Source organism: Cavia porcellus, unplaced genomic scaffold, assembly GCF_034190915.1.
Source record: "Cavia porcellus strain 051 isolate PalLab524CR breed Dunkin Hartley unplaced genomic scaffold, mCavPor4.1 scaffold_19, whole genome shotgun sequence".
In the NCBI taxonomy this organism is placed as follows: domain Eukaryota; kingdom Metazoa; phylum Chordata; class Mammalia; order Rodentia; family Caviidae; genus Cavia; species Cavia porcellus.
In genome coordinates, this window is record NW_026947502.1 from 1,230,787 (window position 1) to 1,257,066 (window position 26,280).

The 26,280-nt window shown below is 38.6% G+C and overlaps 1 protein-coding gene and 1 pseudogene across 4 annotated transcripts in view; one reads left to right on the forward strand and one right to left on the reverse strand.

Annotated features, from left to right (window-relative positions):
• The window catches only part of Rnf130 (ring finger protein 130), a 126,480-nt gene that overhangs the window by 8,708 nt on the left and 91,492 nt on the right, over positions 1-26,280 (forward strand). The window lies entirely within an intron of this gene.
• On the reverse strand, positions 10,119-12,119 carry LOC100729767 (protein SDA1 homolog; annotated as a pseudogene).

The following is a 26,280-nucleotide window of genomic DNA, read 5'->3' on the forward strand; positions in this document are numbered from 1 at the left end:
TAATAACTATTACTATTCTCATTATTTATGAAATTTTATTTTTTTCATAAAGGGGGTCACAGCATTCCCAAAAAAGATCCAGCCCAGATGTAAACAAAGCACTTAATATGCTTAATAGATTATTGATAATGTACTGGTAAGTTAACACCTAATGAAATTAATATTAATGTAAAAACAAAAGTCTGATTGATTCCAAGTTACTTAATTTATCCCACCACAAAGCCCAACAATATTTAAAGAAATACATCAAAATCCAGTTCTGAAAAGCATAACATATGAAACTGACATTCACTCCAAAATTGCCAGGCCTGCAAAGAAGCCCAATAATAAAAGAGGTTGATATTTAAAAACAAACAAAACCCTCAATGACACAAATGAAGAATCGCATATGAAACTCTTAAACCAGCGCTTATAAATGCACTTAGTATGGTCAGGGAACAAAGAAAATGTGAACCAAGGATAAGAGAAGTTAGATACTACTGGAAAAACCTACGTCCGATGAGCACGATAGCAGTGTCTGTAATCCAAGTACTCGTGAGGCAGGTGCAGGAAGATTGGAAGTTCAAGGTCAGTTTCAGCTATGTAGTGAGACCCTGTATCAAAAAAAAAAAAAAAAGGAAAGACCTAGACCAAACTTCTGGCAGTGAAAATACATAGGATTTATATTAAAAGAAGAGAAGATACAACTAGGGGATACTAGTTCTTGCTTTGGTGCTCAGTTTATGCCAGGTAGTGATGTAAATACGCATTGCTTACATACTCTGAACCAAGAATGGTGCCAGATATTTTACATGGATTATATTTAATCCTCAACAGCTGTAGGTGGTACTGTCTCCTCATTTTGTAAATGGAGAATTCAGTACATTCCCATCTTTGCTTTTCTGCCTTTTTTTCTTAACATTATTTTTTTTCAAATCCATATTATTTCAAGGAGAAAAAAAACTAAACCAAAATTTCAAAACATGTCAAACAGGGAGCAACAATGGTACATACATTGCACATTGTTATCCCCAAATCATTTACCCAGAGCTCAAGACATCCGCGATCAGTTGTCTGAATAATACCAGTAGAAATCTTTCTCTTCTGTAGCACTTAACATTAAAAACTATATGCCCATGTTTTTTATTTCTGGGGGCAGACAGCCTGTCTCTTGAGTCCACTCTTGTGCCCAATCCATTCAGTAATTGCTGTGATATTTGGAACGTGTGGTGTGGAGCAGTTAGTGTGGGGTGAATTAAAGAGGGAGACAGTTCACTGTGGCCTCAGGGATTTGACACAGCCGGGACCTGATGGAGGCATCTGATGGCAGTGCCCATGCTTTAACCACTGCTTTGTACTGCTTTCCAAGTGAGTTTAATAAATTATGAACTATCCATTCAGTGAAATGTTACATAGCCTAAAAGAGGATCATCATAAAAGCATAGTGTGTGTTAACCAAAGTAAACACCAAGTGATTGAACTGAGTGTGTTAAATGTGTTTACAACAGATAGGGCTCAAAGTAATATACAGAAATAATGGTTATTATGTCAATTAGATCATCAATTGCATCTCTCTTTTTAAAAAATTGCTATGGAGTTGAAGATACATCTCTGTGGTAGAGCATGTGCGAGGACCTGGTTTGATTTCCACCAGTGCATATACACAAGTCACTGTTAATTTTTGCAACAAAGGGGAAAAAATTGGGAGAAAGGACAGGGGCTCATTATCTGAAGAGAATCACAGGAAGAAGTCTACAGGGTATTTATCTTGCACTGCAGGTGTTGAACCCGGGGTCATGCATATGCCAGGCATGCCTTCTACCACTCACTTAGCTACATCCCCAAAGCTTTCTTTTCTTTTTCTCTTTTTGGTACCAGGGATCAAACTCACAATCTCGTGCTTGCCTTGCATGTGCTTATACCGCTGAGCTAAATCCCAGACCCAAATCTTTTTCTTTTTTAAGCTTATTCTATGATGTCAAGAACAGAATAAATTCCAAGCATTGGCTAGAATGGGGAGAAACTGGAATAACTTACTTAGTAACCATTCCATTGCCTGACTCCTAATGTTTTATTTCTGGTAGCTACCTTTCTGTCCAATTTGTTATGATAAGGCCTCAGTATAGTCGAACTACAAGTACAGTGTGATCTTGTCCCTAGGCTCTCATTTGACCTAGAGAGTTACCTTTCAGCCCCTTGCAACCTTCTGTTTCTCCCCTTATTTGATATAATAATGTGACTCTTCATGACAGTTGCCCTTTTTCCTTGTCCTGTATCACAAGTAATGGAATGTTGCTAGGCCAAATTTTAGAACTCAACTGACAGGTTTGAAAGCATAAATACTAAACAAAACTGGGGCTGGGGGTTTAGCTCAGCGGCATAAGTGCCTGCCTTGAAAGCAGGCAGTCGTGAGTTCGATTCCTGGTACCGATAAAAATGAAAAAGACAAAAAAAAAATTTTTTTTTAAAAATATTAACAAAACCAAATGGGCATTTAACAGTGTTCAGTAGTTTAAAAAAATAATTTAAAGGCATAAGACAGCTCCTAGGGGCTGGGGATTTAGCTCAGCGGCATAAGTACCTGCCTTGCAAGCAGGCAGTCATGAGTTGGATCCCCAGTACCAATAAAAATGAAAAAAAGAAAAAAAAAGACAGCTCCTAAGCATTTTTTTTCTGTGTGTGCCTCGTGTCACCTATTTTTTGTATTCACTTTTTGGCCCAGCCATGCCCTCTGAGCTCTTTGTTTATACATTCAGTTGCCTACTTGGTATCTTTACTTAAATGTCTTCAGGTCATCTCTAAATTGACAAACCTTGAATGGAGCTTGCTTGTTTGATTGCTTGCTTGGTTTCTAACCACTCAATCTTCTACCATTACTCCCCAGTATTCTTTATTTTTATTCATTCTTGTTGTTTAAACAAATTTAGGGATCATCCCTGTGTCTTTTCCTCACATTCTACATCTGATCTATCCTTCATAGTTTACCTTTGGATTGTGTCAGATCTAAGCTGTTGTTTGCCAGGCAGCTGTCTCATCTCTTACTCTGTTTTTCTTGGTCTAGCTGCTGCTTCTGACATCCACCAATCTCTTCTCCCTGCAGTAACGAGAGTAAGCACTCCTTGTTCAAACCCCTTCAGTGGCTTCTCACCATCCTTCATACTCTTGACTCTGCTGTAACATTTAGGCACTCCCCTGTCCACCTGCTGAAACCACTCAGGTGTGCTTTCAGTTCCTAGGCTGAGGTTCTTGAGTACTTTCTGACTGGTATCCCACCCACCTCTGTCCCCTATGTCTCCACACGGTGTTTGCTGCATTAGTGGGGCTTTATAGTTCTTGGTTCTGTATAATTACCAGTTAAAGGAATAGACTCTTAGAACTTAACCATTAATGATCAACAAGTACCGCCAACCATCTAAGGCTTCATCATCCCAACAGATTGTAAAGTTTAAGTGTTGAGCAAATGCAGTGTCAGAAATCTACCACATTCATTTCTGGAAAACTGAGTGTTAGAAACATTGGTTTGAGTATTTGTAGACAGTTGTTAATTTCTTTGTCTAACCCAAGTCCTCCTAAAGGCTTCATATCCTTATTTCTTTTAACCATTCTTAGTAATTGATATTTTTAAACCCAGAATGCATTTGTCTATTAATATTCCACTGAAAGGTTGTTGTGGTTGGTGTGGTCTGACTGTTGGCCCAAATCAGTGTGTGTGTTGTTACTTAATCCCCAGTGTGATGATATGGAGAAGTGGAACCCTGAGGAGGAGGTTAGGTTATGAGGATAGGACCTTCATGATGGGATTATTGTGCTTAAGAAAGAGGCCAAAAGGAGTGCATGTGTGTACCCTTTTGTAGCACTTGAGAACAAATGGAAGGTGGTGGTGAACCTATGGCATGCGTGTTACTGTGTTTTTCTTCAAGACAAAAGCTATTAATGTATGAGTTGTTTTTTCTAAACTAAAACCTCAGTATTTAGTTGCTTTTTAAAAATTTTGTTTGTTTATTTTTAGACAGGATTTCACTATGTATCTCAGGCTGGCCTCAAACTCACAGTGATCCTTCTGCCTCAGCCTGAGGAGGACTGGGATTACAGGCAAGCACCACCATGCCCAGCCAGTATTCAGGTTTAATTGTAGATATGGCGATCTGCAACAAATAACTAGGTTTTGTGTTGCAGCTTGAGACTTGGTCTCTAAAAGATTTGCCATCACTGACATAGGAGGTGCCATTCTAAATGCAGAGCCATTCAATTAAGAGCCATCAAATCTGCTGGTGCCTGACCTTGGACATGTCAGCTTCTAGACTGAGAAGAATTAATTCATGCTGCTTATCAACACCTAATCTGAGATATTTTAATATAGCCACCTGAATGAACTAAAAACTGGGTTGACTAGTGTTCCACAAAGATTCTTATCCATCTTAGAACCTCACAGTGTGACCTTACTTGGAAATAGGATCCTTGTAAATGTCACTAGTAAGGACCAAGATGACATCATACTAACTTAGAGTGAGCCCTAAATCCAATGACTGGTGAGTGTCATCCTCATAAAGGAGGATCCAGAAAGACACACAGAAAAGAAGGGTATCTGAAGAAATAAATAGACAGATTGACATGATTCTGCTGCAGGCCGGGGAATGCTAAGGATTGCCAGCAGCTACCAGAAGCTCAGAGAAAGGCCTGCCATGGTTTCCCCCTTACAGCCCCAGAAGAATTTGATCCCGCTAGAGCCTTAATGCCAGACTCCTGACATTCAGATCTATGAGACACAAATTTCTGTTGTTTTAAACCAGCACATTGATGATAATTTGTTTTGTCAGCCACAGAAAACTAATAAAAGCATACTAATAACAACAAAAAGAAAACCTAAAATTGAATGCAGCATTGCAAGGTTTGGGTTTTCTGGTACAGGAAAGACCAGAACTCTTTCCGTCTTCCTGGACAGCTAGCTAAAGTCACACAAGTTGCTTTGATAATCCTAATCACTGACTCATACAGAGTTTACTGTTATTTAAACTGTTAAGATCTTTTTCCATAGAGTCTGTGTCTAAGCTTGTGTTATTTTATCTTTGCTAGGTGCAGCCTGTTCATTCAGTCTCTTGGATCCTGATTTGTCATCCAGTGTCCTTACTCTTTGTAATAGTTTTGTATCTCTAGTGAATGTCATGAATATGCTTTTTCTGTCTTTATCTAAGTTAGTGGTTCTAAGCCTTTTGGAGGTCAGAGGATCCCGCTGACATTTTGATGAAATCTGTAGACCTTTCTGCAGAAAAATACATGTTTATATAGAGATATGTGCAGAATTTATGATACATTTTAAGTGATTCCATTCTCTCTCTAGTGAGTGAACAAACCCTTGTAGTGAGTGCTGCTAAAAACCTTCCAGGAGAGTTGCAGTTATTCCATTGACCAGCACTCTGGGTGCCGGATTCACTTTATTGACTTTGCATTTAGCATGTTATTTCTTTGTCTTATAATACCTTTAAAATGTAATCAAATGCTTTAATAGAAAAAAGTATTTTATTTACTTTGTCCCTAACTGGCTAGGCCAAGAACCATGCCAAGGAAAGAAAAGTGACTCCTTCCTGACTTAGCTTTAGTGTATTAGTTTCCCGTTGCCACAGTAACAGATGATCATAAACTGTGGCTTAAAGCAATACAGATTTAATTTTCTTACAGTTCTGGAGGTCAGAAGTTAGAAATGGGTCTCCCTGGAAGAGGAGTTGGCAAAGTTACATTGCTTCCACAGGCTCTAAGAGCAAATCTGTTTCATGTCTTCAGCTTGTAGAGGCTGCCTGCTTTGCTTGGCATGTAGCCCTTTCTCCATCTTCACGTGTGTCTACTATGACAACCTTCTACCTTTCTCTTACACATTTTAAAAAAACTTTGCACTTGCATTGGGCCCACTCAGGCCAAGATAATGTGTTATGAAGTAGCTGATTATCAACCTTATTTTCTTTTGTCTGCAGTCTGAGTTCTGAGTTCCCTCTTGCCTTGTTGTACGTTACATATTCACGGGTCTGGGGATAGTTCACAGACATCTTTGGATGAGTCATTCTGCCTCCTACACATAGCATACTTATGCTAGCACCTGGTGTTACAGCTTTCTCTTTACAATGTCTATAAATTATTTCTTTAATAATCATTTCTGAGTTTTTACTAACCAGTTATCAAAACCCTAACTAGTCCATTGTTAACACATTGCACCTTTAGTGTTTTGTAAATATTGGCGGGCTATTTGCACAGGTTGGTTTTCCTAGTATTACTTTTCTGTAGTTCCTTAAAAGTGTCAGTGATGCAGTTTCTTGTTTATCTATTGTCACCAGACTAGTTCATTTGGGTCAGAAATCCTAAATTCAGGTAAAACAATTGTTCAAGTATTCGTTTATCAGATAATCACTAAGCACCTATGTACCTGCATGCTGTCCGGTGTGGGAAGTCAAACAAGTTAGCACCTGTGCACTGTCTAGTGGGAAACACAGGTATTGGACAACACCTGTCCAGTGTGTTTGGCCAAGGCTATCCTGAAAAAAAGATAGTTAAGCCAAAACTGAAGCTTGATCAAATATTAATTAAATTAAGAGGAAGGCAGAAAGAGCATCCCAGGCTACGGAAACATAGGAGATGAGAAGGTGTAAGAATAATTGATGTGCCTGAGGAACTGAAAGTTTACAAAGTAAGCAAAGAGTGATACACAATAAAGATCAGGTTTTTATCTAGACTGTGTTAACAAATTAATAACAGGAAAGAAGTGGGAAACAGTTAAAGGTTGGGTTTTTTGTTGTTTTATAAATTTGTAATTATGGAGCTTGGGATACATGGCCTAGTGGTAGAGCATCTGCTTAGCCTGCATATGGTTCTCAGCAACACAAAAATAAAGAAAATTAAATTTTTTGCCTTTTATTTTTATAGTTTTTATTTTTTAATGGACAAATAATTTCATGTTAAAATTTTAATTATAAAATACATATAAAATTAACCATTTTAACCATTTTAGATATATAGTTCAGTAGTATTAAGTATATTCATGCCACTGTAAAATTGAAACTCCATACTTGTTAAATAGCAAGTCTCCATTTCTTCCTCTATCCAAATTACTAGCAGTCATGCTTCTACTCTTTGTCTATGAATTTGACAAATCTAGGAACCTTAAAAAATAGAATGTACAATATTTCTTTTTTCCCCTTTTTAAATAGTTTATTTCACTTAGCATAATGTTCTTGCATTCATTCATGCTGTAGCATGTGTTAGATACTATAAAGGGTTTTAACCTGAGGAATAAGATGGCCAGGTATTAACAAATTAATAAACATTACACTAACTATAGCATATAGCAAGTCTGTAGCTGGATGGCTTACCAGAGTGAACACACAACACACACCCGTGAACCAAGACAGCAAATAGCATATTGTCAGCTCCATAGTATCCGTGTCTTTCTCAGTCACTTCTTCACTCTTCCCGCTCCAAAAGTTTTGACTTTGAACATCAGGATTTTGCCCATTTTTAAACTTTATATGTAAATGAAAAACTCTTTACTCACAACACTTCTGACACCAGGTGTGTGAATTTTCTACCCCAGCAAGTCTGTAACTCTCTTCAGATACCAACTGGATATGCTGCAGTTCACTTCTGATGCTGGTTACCTGGAGACAGCACAGACCACTGAGACTAGGGGCTATGTCCCACAGTATCTCCCTACAGATACCAGTCGGGTCCTAGGATATTTGTATGCCTGTCTCACTGGCTACAGTTTGAAAGCTTCCACAGTAACCTCATGAATAGCAAAAAGATAGTACTCCTTTGCCCCTTATCACTCAGGAAATTATCGGGGTTTAGGAACTCTGAGGAACAAGGGCTGAGGATCCAAAAAACCTCAGTGTATGTGGAATCAAACTCAGGACCTTGAGCTTGCCAGGCAGGCACTGTACCGCTGAGCCATATCCCCAGCCCCCAGCATTTCTAATTATATATCTCAATATACATGGAATCGTGGTATTTATTCTTTTGCATTCTTGTAACTAGTTTCATAGTAGTGAAACAAATTCATGTTGTTGCACATGGTAGTAATTTTAGTGAGCCAGTGTTATATCATATTTCCCCATTTTACTGTTGATGGACATGTAGGTACTGTTTTTGTGAGGGATATAAATAAAACATTCAGGGACTGGAGATGTTGCACAGTGATGGGAGGGTATGCTTAGCATGTGCAGTCATGAATATTATATATGTCTTTTAATACTCATGTACACATTGTACTGTATTAGATACACGGTATAGGAACAGAAAAGTATTCCTTTCCTCACCGTCATTGGGCTCATGGCAGAGTCCTATGATCAAAAACAGGTTAAAAAGAGAAAGGTACATGATTTATTTAATTGGAGTTTTATGTGACATGGGAGTCTTGAGGATGAAAGTCCAAAGAACCAGAGGAAACTTTTTATGCTTAGGTTTAGTGAAGGATGGACAGCTGTGTAGAAGTGTGTTTGGACAGAAGGGAACATACAGCAGGCATGGTGGTGCACGTATATAATCTCAGCCCTCGGGAAACTGAGGCAGGAGCATCACTGTGAGTTCAAGGTCAGCCTGGGCTACAAAGTGAATTCAAGGCCAGCCTGAACTCTGTAGTGAGACTCTGCCTCAAAAGTTTAAAAAGGAGGGAGGTATGTATGACCAAGTGGTAATGCTAATTGACTGAAGAGTCAGCCAGCAAGGCCTGCATGTTGAGTTTCTTCTGTCCTCTCTTCATTGTATTCCTTCCTTCTAGGCAGGAGGAATGAGGATCTTCAGAGAGGAAGGTGGCTTGCTTGGGGGAAAAGAATTCCAATTTGTATGACTGCCTTAAGGAAGAGGAATTTTGTTTTTTGGGAATTACTTAAGAGAAGAAAAATGGGCAGGAGGCAGGAAGACAGGAGAAGATCAGAGAGAGACCTTCTAAGGCACCATAGACCTCGTGTACTTTAGTGTTGTCACCATGCTAGAATACCAGACTTAGGGGTTAGCATGTTTCCAAGCTGCAGCAGTGCTTAGGATTGGAGTGGCTTGAGCCTTCTTTGAAGATACTTCACCTTTCTATCAAAACTCTGCTCTCCTCTAGGGTTTGCTGTTTTTGGTCAACAGTGTCCTCTCTATCCAGCATCTCCCTCTCAACCCACCCACCCATATCTGATTACTAATCCTGTTGACCCTTAAGTACCTTTCAGATGTGGCCTCTTCTGTATCCGGTGCAGCCATCTCGTTCCTTACCTACACTGCAATCCAGTGTTCACTGTTGCTCCTCTCTAACCTAGTACATATAGCCCAATATACAGTTCATATGTACAAATGTTATATATATGCTGTTGTTTTGGGTTTTGGTTTTTTGTTGTTTGTGTGTGACGAGCCTTGTGAATGCTGGAGAAGCACCCTGTTTCTGAGGTACATCCCAGCCCTAAGCTGATATTCTTTTTTTTTTTTTTTTTTTTTTTTTTTTTTTTTTTACATCAGAGGTTTTTTATTGAGGACAAAGCACTAAAAATGTTACAGCATGAAGGAAAGCCGAGGAAATATAAAAAGTAGGCAGCTCAATGATGAACTAAAGACATTTCAAAATTACTGCTTATATTAAAGGCAGCTTTAAAACTGAAGTCTAACCCAAAAAGTGTTTATATAGCATTGAAAAAATACTGAAATACTTTGGATTAACAGAGCTACGTTATCTATGTAAAATCTGTACAGCAGGGTCAGCCTATTTTCAAGTAAGTGTGTTTTACTCTTGTAACATGATCCTGTTTTTAGAGAATGGCTTAACTCACATCTTTGTAGAGCTAGTCTGTAAGGCTTCAGGGCTCCCACACTGACTGCAGGTGGACCTACTTCCACTGGAGAACTGTTAACACTGCCCTGTGAACGCATACATACACCTGCCCCTCCAAATGCCTGGAGTGGAGGGGCTGTGGCTCATTAGGTTTTACATCTACAGTGACAGCAGGCACTCAATGTTAAAATGCAGGCATGTTAAAATTATTTTTACCACTACTTACATTTTGAACATTCTCATCTTTTATCCATCCCAAATTAAAAACACCAAACTGCTACCAAGTTTATTATGATTTTCACGATATAATGCTTTTGAGACTTTAACAGAAGTAAATATACTATGTTTACTACTTTTCAGAGTACCTGCACAAATTTAGCATTCTCTCCTTCAAAAGTGCATCTGGTAGTGTCCCCTGCTTTTCTTGGAAGGACTGCTTGATTTTGGACCAAACATTCTGGCACTATTGCATCATCATAATATTCTTCTGTTTTTTTCTTCTTTTCATTTATGGACTGGAAAATGAATTCACCTTAGTGTTCTTCCTCATCAGTTCCTTTCGGTCTATCTTTCCAGCCATTGCAGTTGATAGTCATGTCTCCGTTGTCTCAGAATTAGGCTCTTTATGAAGGCATTCAGTGTCTCAGAAAGATAATAATTTACCCTTGGGCTCCTTGGCACTGTTGTATTTCAATGTATTTCCTCTTTTGGGCTTTTCCTGGGGCGGTGGCAAGCGCTTTCCTCATGTGGATCATGTGGATTTTCCAGAGGTCCTCTTTCCAGACCCCACTGGTGCTGATGGCTGCAGCCTCCGTGCACTCCTCCGTGGTCATGCTGCTCAGTTTCTGGGACATCTGCTTTTCCTTGTCAGAAGAGTGGTGCCCTTTGAACCATTCACCACCAGCCTCTTCCTCTTCCCTGAGACTGGTACTTTCCCACCCGTCTTCATCATTATCAGCATCCTCTTCTTTCTCAGTTTCCAGAACTCTGCTCCTAGAATATAATCTTTAGCATCTAATTCACCAATTCTTGTACTCTTGCTTCTACAGAAGCTTGCATAGGTTTGCCCCAGAATTTCTTCTGTAGCGTCTGAGGATTCAGCATCAAGAAGAGCTGGATCAAAGTTCTAGTAGACATCATTACATTTTTACCTCTGTGTTTCTTATATTGAGCCAGGTCCTGAAAAGCTCCACAGTCATGGCTAGAGGACACCAAGCTGTTATTTCCTTTATAATTCTGATACCTGCTGACATAACTTCCCCAGAGTTCTTGTTAGCTGCAGTCATGAGCAATGATTGAATGATCTCTGGAGGTACAAGGTGATGAGAAGCTTGTGCAGCAAACAGAAGGATCTTTGTTATTTCTCTCTGTGGGGATGCAGAAACCTTTGGAAAAAGGGGTAGAAATTGAAGAGGAAAAAGCTCATGGATTCCCACCAATCTGGAGATAAGGTTCATGAGCATCATTTTCACTTCAGACCTCTCATTATAGTTCTTTTGCTGCTTGAGTCATTTTTCTGCAAGACCTTGGGGGTCATGGATCAAGTGAATAGCTGAAAAGTCTAACACCTCTGGCTTTTTCTTCTTTTGTTTCTTGAGCACTTTCATTGCCTTTTCTAACTTATTTTTTGGAGCTCTTCCTCCCTGTGGCATATTGCACAAGCAGATCTCTTGCTGTGGGTCCTTCCTCCTCAGATTCTGAGGTGCTATCTTTTTTCTCATCTTTGTCTTTCCCAAGGAATAACATAAGAGCAGCAGCCAGAATCTTGGTGACCTTAGAGAAGGATGCAATCATGGTAACATTGACCATTTTGGCATCATTCCTTCATCATGTTCAAAGACATCTTGTCATAGTTGCATTGCTGTCTCTTAGCATAGTGTACATGAAATTCTGTAGTACTATGTTCACTTTATTGTTCTTGTGTTTTGCATTTATATTCTTCATATCAGTCACAATATGTACGTATAAAGTCTTTCACAGAAGCTTACCATGGCAATGCAGAAAGCAGACTTAATGGACTGATGACATTCTTATTTCTCAGCAAGATTAAAGCTTTGCAAAAATGTCAAAGATCTGGAGCTAAGATAGTGTGATTATAGGAGAGCTCTTTGAGCTCTTGAGGAAAGTTACTTAGATGTTCTGGATAGCAGTGACCAATATGTACAGTAAGCATCACCAGCACTGCCAGTTCTTCACTGGGTTTATTTGGTTGTAACTTGAAAATCTCTACATTGGATTGGTAGTGATTATATTGCCGGAGAAACTCCTTGATGTAGGCCAGCGGGGCCTGCTTGATCAGATTCTGTAACTGTGGCAAGTTGCTGGGCAGCTTGTTGTTTCTGCTGGACATGCTGACTGCAGGCTGGCTCCTTGCATAGTAATTCTAGAAAAACTTGCATCCAATTGCAACTGGGACTCCAGCTTCCAAGCCCCGCCAGAAACAGCATGTGGAACACCCAGCAAGAGTCACCATATTGACTTCTACTAAGCTGGTATCTTGAGGACCAACACTTAGGTTACTGGAGTAAATCTATATTTTAAGTCTATTTTTACTTGCTTTTGGCTTTTCTTTCAAATCTGATTCTTTAAAAACCTTTTATGGTACTTAAAGACACTGTATACAGAAGTAGAAATAGTGTGCCTCTGCCAGTTTCTTTTTATTTTTAATTTGCAAGGGGTCTTCTTTTTTTAAAAGACAATAGAACATTGCTTCATTTCAAAACTTAACAGCAAGATAATGTGGTTCTTTTTTTTTTTTTAATGCAGCCGCGCGATAATGTGGTTCTGACATAGACATACAGAACAATGGGATAGAACTGATGAAAATCTTTAGGTTTATGGTTCCTTGGTTTTCGACAAGGGTGCCAAAGCAATTCAATGGGAAAGACAATAATCTTTGCTATTACCCAGCTGAATATTTATTGACGATCCATGTGCCACACATCCCTTTCCCCATTCAAGTATAGAGTAGTCTTTTAGAGGCAGAGGTGCTAGGACCACTGGATATCCAAGGAGACTGAGAGGGAGAGGAAAGAGGCTAAAGAAGTACAGATTGTCTTCAAAGTAAAGTGATCATCTATATCTGACACAGCTGTGGAGGCTGGTATGCTGTGAGCTAGAAAGAATTCTTTGTATTTAGTGGTACTAATCCCAGCAGTCATAGAGACTAAGCACAGGAGTATGAGCCCAGCCTGGACAACTTAGAGAGAACCTGTCATTGAATGAATGGCTTAGTAAGAAGGTTCTTGGTTCAGTCCCCAGTTCTACACATCCCCCTAAAAAAAAAAAAAAAAAAAAAACCCAAAACAAAGTGATTACCAATTTGGAAGAAAGCAGGTTTGTTATTTATTTACTAATTGTACCTGGGATCAGACTCTTGACCTCATGCTTGCCACATAGGCACTTATGCCATTAAGCTAAATCCTCGGCCCAGGTTTGTTATTTTAAAGTTTGCAAATCTTAGTGCACAAAAAGCTATGTAATTACCAGTGATTTTATTTTTTAATTTTATTTAAAAAGAATAAAACTAAACAGCCAATCAAAACACAACAGTGAAAGTGATACAGGACTTCAGAACAGGATAATAGGAAATCAACAGTGGTTACTATAATGCTTCTTGTTATCCTGAAAATTGCTGCCCATACCATCAGACATAATAAAATCAAACAGAACAGAATAAAACCAATCAAAACAGAACACTGAATAAAACAAGACAAACAGAACAAAACAAAACAGAACAATATTGGATTTCAAAAGCAGGATAGAAGGAAATCCCCCATAGTTGCTGAATTGCATATTGTCCTCTAAATAGGTACTCAGCCTACCGGTTTTAGGCCTGCAAAGTCTATCAGACAATACAAGCATTAAGTTGTTTTTTTGTACCTCAGTTGCTATCAACTCAATCCGTATTACTTGGAATCAGCCAATTGCTTGAGGGGCTTGGGGTTTGGGAGGTGGGCGGGAGGAAAGTGTTTTGTCTCCCAGCCCATATGCCAGCTAGCTCATGGGAAGAGGAATTGACTTACTGCTTCTCCTCCTGGGCCCATATGGCTGCCACTGGCTCATGGGGAGAGTGAATTGGCTTCTTGTTTTCTCATCAGTGTTTTTAATGGGAAAGAAAAAGAGATTACTTGAAACTAGCATGAATACCCAAGATATAAGCTGCAGCTTCACTGAGACAAAGTTAAAGAATGTAACAGAAACCTTTCCTAAAATGTATCTGCCTGACAATCACTCCTATTTTTAGTGTCCTTTAATCTTGCTGAAATCATGTCAGTTCTCAGGTTATTCCTTTTGAGAGGAAAAAAAAAGATAGGTTTTATGGGATTTTTTTATCCACCATTTATCTGGCTCTGAACTGTAGATCCTGTTTCTTTTTCTTACTCTGAATATACTTAAAAAGGAAAAGGCTTTTTGAAAGGTGAGAGACCTTCGTATTTACTCCTATCGTTATTAGCAACCTTCAACTCTTTGTGAGCTTTAATTTAAAAAATAAAGTAATAAATCTGTACTATCAGCCTGCATTTGCCTTTAACACTTTTGTAAGAATACTTTTGTACTTTTTCGCTCAAACCCCCTAAGTTCAATTTGTGTTATATATTTGTGCAGGTTTGTTCATACAGTGTCTCATTTTCTTTCTCTTGGGCTTTCTTTGACCTGGTTTTACAAATTCTAAAATGATATGTTACTTTCTTCCAAGTTGTTTGTCACTTCACACAGACATCTCTTGCCATTAGTTTGTGGGACATGATATGAATGGTAAAGCAGATTAGGAACTTGTTGCGAAATACTTGCAATTAGCTGGGGGAAGTCTCTGCAGTCCTGTAAATGAAATTCCTGACATTGTTGTCTTGTCTGTCAGTTTTGCTATCTGTTAAGAACTTTCCAATTGAGCGGAAAAGACAACCTACAGAGTGAGAAAAAAATTTTACCCAGTTGTTCCTCAGACCCAGAACTAATATCTAAAACATATAAAGAATTGAAAAACATCAGACCCTTAAATTTTAAAGACCCAATCTAAAAATGGGCATCCAAGATGAATACAAACTTGTCAGATAAAGAAATACAAATGGCAAATAAATATATGAAAAAGTGTTCAACATCACTGGTTATTTGAAAGATGCAAGTTAAAACAATGCTGAGATTCTATCTCACCTATTATCAAGAAATCAGCTTTTAACAAATGCTAGTGGGGATGTGGGAAAAAAAGGAACCTTTTGCCACTGTTGGTAGGAATGTAGACTGGTGCAACCACTGTAGGAATTAGTATGCAGAGTCCTCAAAAAATAGGAGAAGAGGTCCTGTTTGACCCAGCTATTCTCATTCTTAGTATCTTCCCAAAAGAATCAAAAACATCATGCCACCACTATATACACAAACCCATGTTTATAGTTTGTAATATAGCTAAATCTTGGAAACAGCCCAAATGCCCACCTACTGAAAAATGGATAAAAAGAATTTTTTTAATACAATAGAAGTCCATAAATAAGGATAAACGAAACATTTATGGTTAAATGGGTGGACCTTGAGACCATACACTTAAGTGAACTAAATTAGACAAATGGTGGATGTATTGCATTGTTTCTCAGGTGTGAGAAACTGAAAGTGTTCATAAGAACCACAGTGTATAGTAGATGTTATGAAACAGGAAGAAACAATTCAAAAGAAAAAGGGAACTAGGGAGGGGGTAGGGAGAAAGGAAAGAAGAGAAAAAAGGAGAAAATGGAAATGAAGCTTCATAAATGAGGAGGGGAAGGGGCTTACAGGAGGGGAGGAGAGGAAAAGGGAAAAAAGGAATCAAGATATATCATGTACAGGTGCAAATTCCCTATGATGAATGTGATCATTATACATACCTAAATTGCACCAATAAACAATAATTTTAAACAAAGAACTTTCTTATTACTCCATTGGGTCTGTTGGCCTCATATATTGCCCTGTCAAAGTCTCATTTTCCTTTTCTCTCAGATATGTTTTTGAGTACTTCTATTTAGTTTTCTTGAAAAACATACACATTATCTCAGTATAAAATAATCTGCTTTTTTTTTTTGAAACTGAATAGCAGTTTCAAAGGTAAAGTATATGTTTCCATCATAATAAACCAGTCTAGAGCCCTGCCTTAACGAGTCTTACTGGTGGTTTTGCATATTTAAGGTAAACTTACATTTTTCTTGTTATTTATATTGATTATTGTTTTATGGACATAACAAGTTATGAAAAGTATCTCTGTCCTCATTTTTCTGATGTCAGCAATCTCTTTAGCACCTCCTTCCCCAACATTGCCTTCTATGGCTCATTTCATGATTTTTTTCCCTCCCTTAAGTCTCCTCTTCAGCGGTTTCCAGCAGACCCAACCTTTACTTTTCTACTATACATTTGTGCTTTGCATAATAGGAGCTGGCTGTGCATCTCAGTATTTTTTCCTGTGAAATACAGGAAGCAATCTACACGTCTGCCTGTTTGCTATGATGAGTGGCAAGGTGTGTACATGTGTGAAAAAATGGCAAAATGGGATTTTTACCCACATTATTTTCCTTCTAACTCATTTTGCATATGTTTATCAAAGCATTACAGAAGGTTCAGTAGACCCACACCACTGCAGGATTTTTTTTTTAAGTTTTCCTTTTGATTTTTCTGATAGTAGCTCAGCTTAGTACAATGGCACATGAAAAACCAGACTTACAAGTTTTTGAGGAGGTCAAAAGTGAATCATTAGATTACTCATTCATGGATGATGAAGATGATCCAGTGTGATAAAATACGTGCTTTTATAGTAGAAGAATGGTGTGGGTGAATGATGATGATTTTGACATTGGCCATGTGAGCCAAAGCTCCTGTGACAGTGAAATGGAGTAAGAATTAACTGATACAGACCAGGAAATGCAGACCTCTTTGATTCAGATGATGAAAACAACAATATGAGTACTTAATTTAGTCGAATTATGTTGCAAAATGGCCATGCAACCAAATGGAATGACCCAATGTTAGAACTAGGTCCAAAAATATGGCGAAGATCTTGGTAGGCATGAAACATATTGGACAGAATGCCAGCGCTGCTATTAGTGTTGGAAATTGTAATAGATGAAATGCTGCTGTAAGATGCTGTGAAATACACAAAGGCTGAAATGCTAGTAAAACATTTTGTGTGCACCAATAGCCATATTTTAAAATGTATTCATTTATAACACTTTACAATCTGACCAGAAAGCATTTATAGGTCTGCTCTCCTTAGCAGAGATTTCTCATAGTGACCTCAGGAATGTTAAAGACTTAGGGAAAAGCAGTGGGCATGAAAATTTATGCCCTTGTTGATGCATAGATTTACTACACTTTCAGTTTAATCACTTATCCTAGAATTCAGCCATCAAGTCTTTATTCATATAGTAAGAAACTGAATACTGTTGTGGACAGACTTGATGCTCCCATCTCCAAAACTTATTTAGAATGTGACCTTTGACAGTTGTGTACTAATTTTCAATTGATGCTACATTTGCTAACAGAGCACAAGTTAACTAATGTAAAAACATACAGAAATTCCAAATGAGATGTTGCAGTTTCAAAACAGAGTTGTATAGTACAGTCTTACACTTCAGAAAGACTTACATTAGCCTTGTACATAGCAGAGAAAAACAAATATACTGCTGATGTCAACATTTTACCATGATGTGACTATTGATAAGGAAACCTCAACAAAACAGAAATCTGAGATGGAAGCTTTCTACCACAAACCAAAGGTGGAGTAGATGTTGATGAGTTATGCAGCAACTGTGATGTCACTTAAAACACAAAGCATTGGTCAGGCGTTTTACCCGATCCTGGACATGTATGGCATAAATAGTTTGATAGTTTACAAAGAAAACAAGTGCAAAATACACAGAGAGATTTTCTTAGAGGATCAGGACTGATGCTCATAAAAGATCATTTACAGCAGAGGAGGCACAAAATGTTTCTGCCCAGGGAACTGAGCAAAAAATCACGAAACACACTGGTGAACCGGTAGGCACAGCATCTTAAAGACTTCCTAGGACAACAGGAAAACAAAAAACATGTCAACTGTGCTCTGTGAGAAAGTGTAGGAAAAAAAATTAATGCTATCAGTATAAGCAATACTTGCGTATGGCGCATACTGTTGTTATGTGTGAAGACTGCCTTGCATATGACAGTTGAAGCAAACCTTATTCCTTTAGTAGACTTGTTTGTGTTTATATTGTATGTTTTTATTTTGATATTACATAGGTTTTTATTTTTGTTATTTATAAGAAACAGGTGATGTGGAAATGTTTATATCCTAAGTACTCATTACATATTTGGTATTTTATTTCATTGATATCTTATATCCCTGCTAAGTACATGTTGTACAATATAGCAGGAAACTCCTGACAAAATAGGAAGGGAAAAGAAGTGACAAAACTGCCACAGAGGAAAGGAAAGTTAAGCACACGTGTTCTCATTAAGTGAGATGTATGCATGGAACATGCAGTTGTCATGTGTGAAGACTGCATTGGGTGTGACAGTTGAAGGGAAGCCTATTTTGTGGTAAAGTTCTATTGGTATTTTTATTATAGTTCACATATGAATTTCTGATATTTTAAGTTTTGTAAGCAAGTACACAGCTGGTATGAAAATATTGATGTCTATTCTAAACACACAATACATATTTAGAATTTAATGCTTTATATTATTGATATTTTATATTCCTCTTAACTGCACACTATATACTATAATAAGAACCTCCTAAAAAAAAATAAGGCCACCAGCATATCAAGTATGTCCTAAAAAAAGACAGGAAAGCAAAACGTGCTGTCAGTGTAAAGGATAGGTGTATATGGAGCATGCTGCTGTCTTGTGTGTGGACTGCCTTAGGTGTGATAATTGAAGTAAAGATTTTTTTGTAAAGTGCTGTTGGTATTTTCATTGCAGTCATATAAGAATTTATTTGTGGTGTTCTTTTCTAGGCTTTGTGCAACCAAAAAACAGTCAATGTTGAAAATTTTAATAACAATAAATATTAAAATTCCATACTTTATCTTTGTGATTTTTTTCTGTTAAATGCTCACTGTTTAATGTTCTAAAACTCCTAAAATTAATAATTCATCAATAAAATATTCTAAAGAATAAACATGGGACTGATAAACTCATATTTCTAGGCTTTATAACAAAATTAAAGCCCTTTGACTAGATCAATTATTGGGTAAGTACCTTCATCTTGGTTATTTTGAGCTACGTGGTTACTACCCTGTCGTTTTTACATTTTAAATCATGGTCCACGAAGCCCAGTCTCTGTAAAATAGTCATTGTGTCAGAATCAGTATGCTGAAAGTGCTAGAGGAAAGAAGTGATTGAATCAGTAATGTCATCAAATATTGCTCTGCACCCCCACCCCTTCTGTGTTGCTCTGTTGCTCAGGCTGGTCTGGAACCTCTGGGCTCATACAGTCCTCTGTGCAGGCTGGCTTTGGATTCTTGATGTCTTTCATCCCTGTGTTCATCAAGCAGAGTTGAGTTAAAATCAGTAGGTTTGCTTTGTCTTGGTGGACAAAGAGCAAAAAAACCCAGAATACTGACTAAATTAGGTCTCTGAGTCGCTACTGCCATGCTTTTTAGCAGGGATCTCCGCCTTGTGTTTTGGTCGATGGTAATGCTGTCAAGTCAGGGTTACAACATAGAGAAGGGCACATCTGAGCAGATTTGGTATGTGTGAGGGGCTCAGTATTCATGGAGAAATGTCTAGCAGGTAACTGCATATTAATGCTGGAGACAGGACATTATCTTCATATGGACGGCAGTGGTGACATTGCCTGCTGAGGAAAGAGGACGTGGACAGAGCCTTGGAGAACACCTTCAGGTAGAGGATAGCTTTGTTGGAGGACTAGAAGGAACAGTCATAGAGGAGGATGGGAAACGGGATGGAAAGAACCAAATAAAAAGAGCCTTGGAGAGTTGTACACAGTCTGATGTGGTAGTGCTCTCTGTAAAACCAGCATGAGGAGGCTGAGGCAGGAGGATCGCAAGTTTGAGCCTAGTCCGAGAAGCTTAACAACTTAACAGGACCTAGTCTCGAACTTTAAAAAAAAAACTTGAAAAGGGCCTGAGGATATGGCTCAGTGTGAAGGCCCTGTGTTCAGTGCCCAGTTTGCACTCAAGTATGGACATTCTTTTGTGGAATAGAGAGTGGTGTGGATTAAATAATTGCCACTTCTGTTGTACTGCAATACCAAATTTATAGGAGGACTGAGCTATGATTTTCACCCATTTTGATTTATAGCATGAACTGTTCATTCCATCAGTTGAAATAGAATTATTTTTGAATGTGACTTTTCATGTAAAATGATTTGTATCAGCTATCATTTAAAATTACTCTTAAGATGCTTTTTATTATGTCATGGAGAACATCCAACAGATATATTTGAGTTCTAGGGATGTGAAAACTAATCAAAATCCATTTGAGATATACAATAACTAAGTACAGAAGACAAACGATAATGGATAGCTATTGACAGTTAAACTTGCTGACAGTTCCGCTATGGATGACCCTTCTTAAAAAGTTGATTGATGTATCCAGCACTCTAGGTGTAAGAAGATATTTTGTTGCCTCTTTCTTTAACATTCTGAATGAAAAAAAATTTTTGTTACAAGATTTTCTTTATAATATGACCAAAGAAGTAAAATTTTGCAATTAGAAAAATAATAAGAAGCATGGTTAAGACCAGCGATGTAGCTCAGAAGAGGTCATGAGTTTGATTCCTGGTATCCAAAAAAAAAAAAAAAAAAGAAACATGTTTCTTTTACTTTTTAAAAAATGATAGATTAAAAAGGAAAAAGTAGAGTAATGTTTGAGACTATACAATTAACATGTTTGGTTCATTTTTCTTAAGCCAGAAGATAGTGTAGTAATAGTTAAGAGAAAATTAGCACTGTACAATTTTTTACTTGATGAACCTGTCGTTCACGAACAGGAACAAAAAGATATTCTCATGTAAGAATTCAAGCTTACTCTATTGAAAGGATTTCTAAAGAATGTAGACTAAAAGAGAAGAAGAAATACTGAAGGAAAAAGTGAGATGTGAGAATTCTGTGGTGGTTTACGTCTACTGTTCTGGCTGTGGTGCCATTACTCCTGAGCATTTCTGTGAGACATTTTTGAATGTGTTTAACGTTTCCATTGGCTCACTGAGTAAAGCAGTTTTGCTCTCCCTAATGTCAGTGAGTCTCCTGCAAATTCAGTTGCAGGCTAAAAAGAACAAAAAGGTTGACCTCCCTAGTAAGAGAATTCCTCCTGCTTGCCTGCTAACTGAGACCTTGATCTTTTTCTCCCCTCCGTTTACGCATCACCTCTTCTAGATCTCCAGCTTCTTGCCCTTTCCTCCTACAGATCTTGGGACTTGTCCATCTCTGTAGTTCAGGAAGACAGTTTCCTTATAATAAGTCTTTAAGCCAACTAAGTTTTTCCATTGTGTTAATGGGAGCCTTAGGAAACTAAGACTGACTTAAAGAGTCTGTGTTATTCAAGAGAATAGATATATTCATTAAAAGTAGAACCTTGATTGGGAATATATGTTCACACTACTAAGAAATAGATGAGCAAAGAGGGAATAAAGATTTGATTAGTGCATTCAGAGACAGGTAAGAAGAGGAAATAAGAAAACTTAGGAAAAAATAGGATAAGTAAGAACAGTGTAAAACAGTAGAGATGAATCCAGATGTATGAATAACACAAATTAAACCTGGCAGTTGAGATTCTTCCTCCAGTGTTGTTAAATCTACTTGGGATAGTGGTAAGTCCAAAAGTACACAAGATTAAAGGAAGCCAAGTGTGCTGGAACACAGTATTGAAGTAGTTAAAATAGCTATAACATGTTGACATGTGTATTTTATTAGTACATTAATAAACTTAATATTGTGGTTCTAATAATGTTAAACACAAGTCTCTTGCCCTGTCTTCAGTAACTGTCATGTGATTCCACTTGAAGACAGTGATTTGTTGTCCCAGCTCATTAAAAGGACTGATTTCTTTTTTAAAGGAATATTGCCATCTTTATCTTTTACAGTTTTATTAGTATATGTTGTAGTATCTGATTATATTCATCATAGGGAGTTGGTACATGAGTATAATACATTGTAATTCTTTTTACTTTCTTTTCCTCCAAAAATGCCAGATTTCGACTAGCATTTAACAAAACAAATTGGCTCCCTTCATTCAAATCTCACTGGCCCCAGAATCGTATACTTGGAGCTTTTATCAAGAATTCTTACTGTATATCTTATACCTCAAATAAGGAGAAAAGGCAAAGGCTTGGCATCATGGCTATTTCTGTGGGTCAAAGGACATTCCTAGTGTGCTTTTTTTCCTAGGCTTTGTCTTTTTTTGATAAGCTTCAGGTGCCAAATGTGGGTTCTAGCTAATTAGGAGTTCACACGTCGCCAGTCTAGACAATTTCTGTTTGACTCACAGTAGGAGAATGAGTGCCTCAAGGAACAAGATCTCTAATATAGATTGCTTTAAAATAATGAAGAATTTATCTTGTCTCAGAACTGGAAGTTCAAAAGGGGGAGGGTATGTTTCCGGATTTAAGGATTCAGCACCTCGACACTATTACCAGGGACCTGGATCCTTTCAGCCTCATCCTGTTCCCCTCTTTGTCATGACTGCCAGCAACAACTGGATTCACGTTTTCTTATTCATATCCAGTGGAAAATAAATACGTGATTTAAGTAGTTCTGTGTGACTCAGCCTAAGTCATCTGCCTACCCTTCCCTACTTTTCCCTGGTACTGGAGCTCAAATAGATGTAACAGAAAGTGCACAGCTATGTGGCAGTGATCTGTAGATGCTTGCACTGAATAAGATCCTGATTTTGTTTTGTTTTTTCTTTTGAAATAAGCAGGTGCTAGTAGTCAGCTCAGAGTCCACTTAAAACCTTAAAACCCAGCATGTGAGAAGTTGAGGCAGGAGGATTCCAATGAGTTCAAGGCCTGCACAACAGTGTAAAACCCTGTCTCAAAAAATAAAAACAAACAACCTACACAAACAACCTACAGACTGATAAATTACATAACAGTGATATGTATTAATCTGCCTAATAGAGACTTCCTTCCATGTCTGCTTTTCCTAGAATTCAGTAGAAACATTAAAAAATTTGTTAAAGTTAGGATTAGAATTTTGCTTAGAGTGAAAGGAAATAGGTCATCATGCTTGTGTATAATTTTTCATACACTATTTCTGTCCTGATTCTTAACATGTTGCTGACCTGAATTAGCTTATATAGGATACTATGGATTCATGTAAGTGAAAGAATGAAAAATAATTTCTCCAAAGAAAGCTTCTTGGCATCATTGTTCTAGTAAGAGAGAAGCACACCAGTGGCGTGGTCAGCATTGCAGCCCTGGAGCAAGCACTCTTGGACGTTGCTGTGTATGGGGCAGGTGAGGGTGAGCAGGCAGGAGGGACAGCTATGTGAAGAGGGCTGTGAAGGAGGACGATGGGGACCTGTGGGCTAAGGCCAGAGTGTGCTCACCTGGGCCAGGGGTCACTGCGAGGTCAGTTTGGAGAGCAGAGCGTGTCTTGTCATTGCCAACATGTGAGTTACTGGAACCAGAACAGTTTTAGTGGAGTAGTTGGTTGCAGAAAGGTTAAAATTAAAATGAGTAGGAATGGCAGGTACAGATACCACTTGAAGTGTGACAGAAAAGGGGGCTCTCTGTAGATGCCTATGTTTTCTTTCTTTTTGAAAAGGAAGACATCAACCATTTTAAAAGAGGAAAAAGAAACTGTTGTCCTGAGAAATCAGAAAGGACTAGACTGCAGATCATTTTTTGCCATCCACTGTGTTAACATCAGAAAAGAAAAATGGGTGTTCAGAGGACTTGAGATGGTGAAATGGTTAAAAAAGAAAAAATGGTGGGGGTGGGGATTTAAAAATTGGAGGAGAGAGTGAGAGGAAAAATGACGGCTTGCTAGGGGATCGGGCAGAGAGTCTCTCCAGAGAAATCATATTAGAAGCTAGAATATGACAATATGGAGAGGGCCAGATGAATGGATAACGATTCTTATTAACCAAGACAGCGCAGCTGGAGGATTTAAAGTCATGCTGAGACTGTGAAGGCTGATAACGGGAGGCTGCAAATCCCGCACCTTTAAATCAGCAAACTGACCCGTGGACCCAATAGGAAAAGCTGTGTTGGCTTTTGGTGACTGCTGGAAACTGAGACCTGGGACCCCGAGAAGCAGCCAGGACTGCCCCACTGCACCAGAGGAGATTGTGAAAGGCTCTGGAGCTCCGAAGCCGAACGCTGTGCAGTTTTCTGACCATTCCACGCTGTGCCGAGAGCGCAGGGAGGGCGAGTGGCGTGGTGTGCAATAGACCCAAGGGGAGGACCTGCACCAAACCCTGGTGAGTACTGGGGACCCCACGGCTGCTGGGGTTGGCCAGAGAACATCTTGGAACTGGGCAGTGCCCGCCACCACGGGGACATCAATAACACAGTCTGGTGGCAGACATCTTAGAGTTGGGCAGAACCTACAGCTCAGTGACATCACCGAGTCCCCCTGTAGGGAGGTCTGGTGGAAGACATCTTGAAATTGGGCAGAGCCTGACACCGTGCTGGCTTCAGCATCATACAAAGAACTAGTGGAAGACATCTTGGATTTGGGCAGACCTGCTGTCCTGGTGCTCCTGTCACAGAGAGGTCTGGAAGAGAACAGCTGGGATTTGGGCAGAAACCTGTGCCATAGTGACATTAGTCAGCTGCTTCTGGTACAGAGAGAACTGGCAAGAGCTACTGGGGCTAAACCAAGCCTCTGCTTGGGGCCCAATAAGCAGATACAAAATAGTCACAACTCAGTGACATCCAGAAAGTACAGCCTAATTTACGGATTGACTGGCACAGAGGCTGGAGGCTAGCCTGTACCGCCCCTGCATCCCAGCCTACCCCAGATAACAGCAAATTGGGGAGGAAGGCAAAAACTCAAGTCAGCACGCTTCTGAAAGGCCCTAAGCAATACGGAGGGGGCCAGGGACCCCCAGGACACTCCAGTCTGAAAGAAACCAGAAACATGACAAGAGATAAAAATTTAAAAAAATCTCCAGCTGCCCAACATAAGAAAATAAGCCCAGGAGAAGTAAACACTGAAGAGAACAAGCACAGTAACCATCCAATACTCGACACAGCATCAGCCAAAATTAAAAAATACCTTCATGACCTCATAGATGAATTTAAAGCTGTACTCCTGATCCAAGTGAGGCAAGATATAAAGAGATTAATTAAAGAAATGACAAGCCCCGCCCAAGAGAACACAGATGGAAGAACTGAGGAAATCAGAAAAGAAAGAGAAACTTCTGAAGAAGAATTTAAACATAACTTAGAATACATGAAACAGATCCAAAGAGATTACCAGGAATCTAAAAACTCCGTTGAACACTGGCAAAATGCCTTGACAGAAATTAAAGATAGCCTTCTGAAACTTGAAGAGAGATTTATGGCATATGATCGTGAAAGAAAAAGCCTCTTAAAAATAACAAGCAGAAAGAAACAATTCAAAAACTAGAAGATGACAAAAAGATACATAAGAATAAAGAATGTGAGTGAGGAAGCAGGAGCAACCAAAAATGAAATATAAAGAATATTCACAGATATATTAAAGCAAAATTTCCCATGTATAGCAAAAAGAAATGATATCCAGATAAAAGAGGCATACAGAACACCAGCTACCTACAACCAAAACAGATCTATGCCTAGACATATAATAATCAAGATTCCAGAAATTCACCAAAAGAACAGAATATTAAAAGCAGCCAGAGAAAAGATGCAGATTACCTACAACGGGAAAATTATCAAAATAACAGCAGACTTATCAACACAAACTCTTAAGAAGGGAGTGGGGAGAAATATTCCAAGTCCTGAAAGAAAATAATATGCAACCAAAGCTCATATACCTGTCAAAACTCTCTCTCAAAATTAATGGAGAAATAAGCTGCTTTGAAGACAAGGAGGAACTGTGGGAGTTCGTGGCCACCAATCCAACCCTACAGAGAGTGCTGAAGGATATTACAGAGAAAGAGAGGAAGGGATACCAGGATTCCAGCAATAGTGGCAGAGAGGCCTCAGTGAACGGGGCAGACAGTGGAATGAAGGAATAAGGTGGACAAATTATAGCAGAAAAGTGGAGTAGCAGACAGGCAGAGACGGTAAGCTATAGTCTTTAGACAGCTCTGAAACACTATTTTAAAAAAAGGCAGAGGTCATTGTTAATGGTGTATAAGGATTTAAAAGACACAGTAGTCTTATTGCCATATTTAGTTTGAATTTAATTTGTTCTGGTCTGTCCACTCACGTCAGATTTGAGGCCACAGACATCTTGACCCAAAAATAGCAGGTTATACCATGGTAACTATCCTTACTTTCCTATTAACTTAAACTGAAATCCTGTATTACTTACATTGTCTTACTATGACTGATTTTAATTGAATCTGAATCATAAGACTATGGGTTGGCCTTGGCTGATGTTATTTGAATT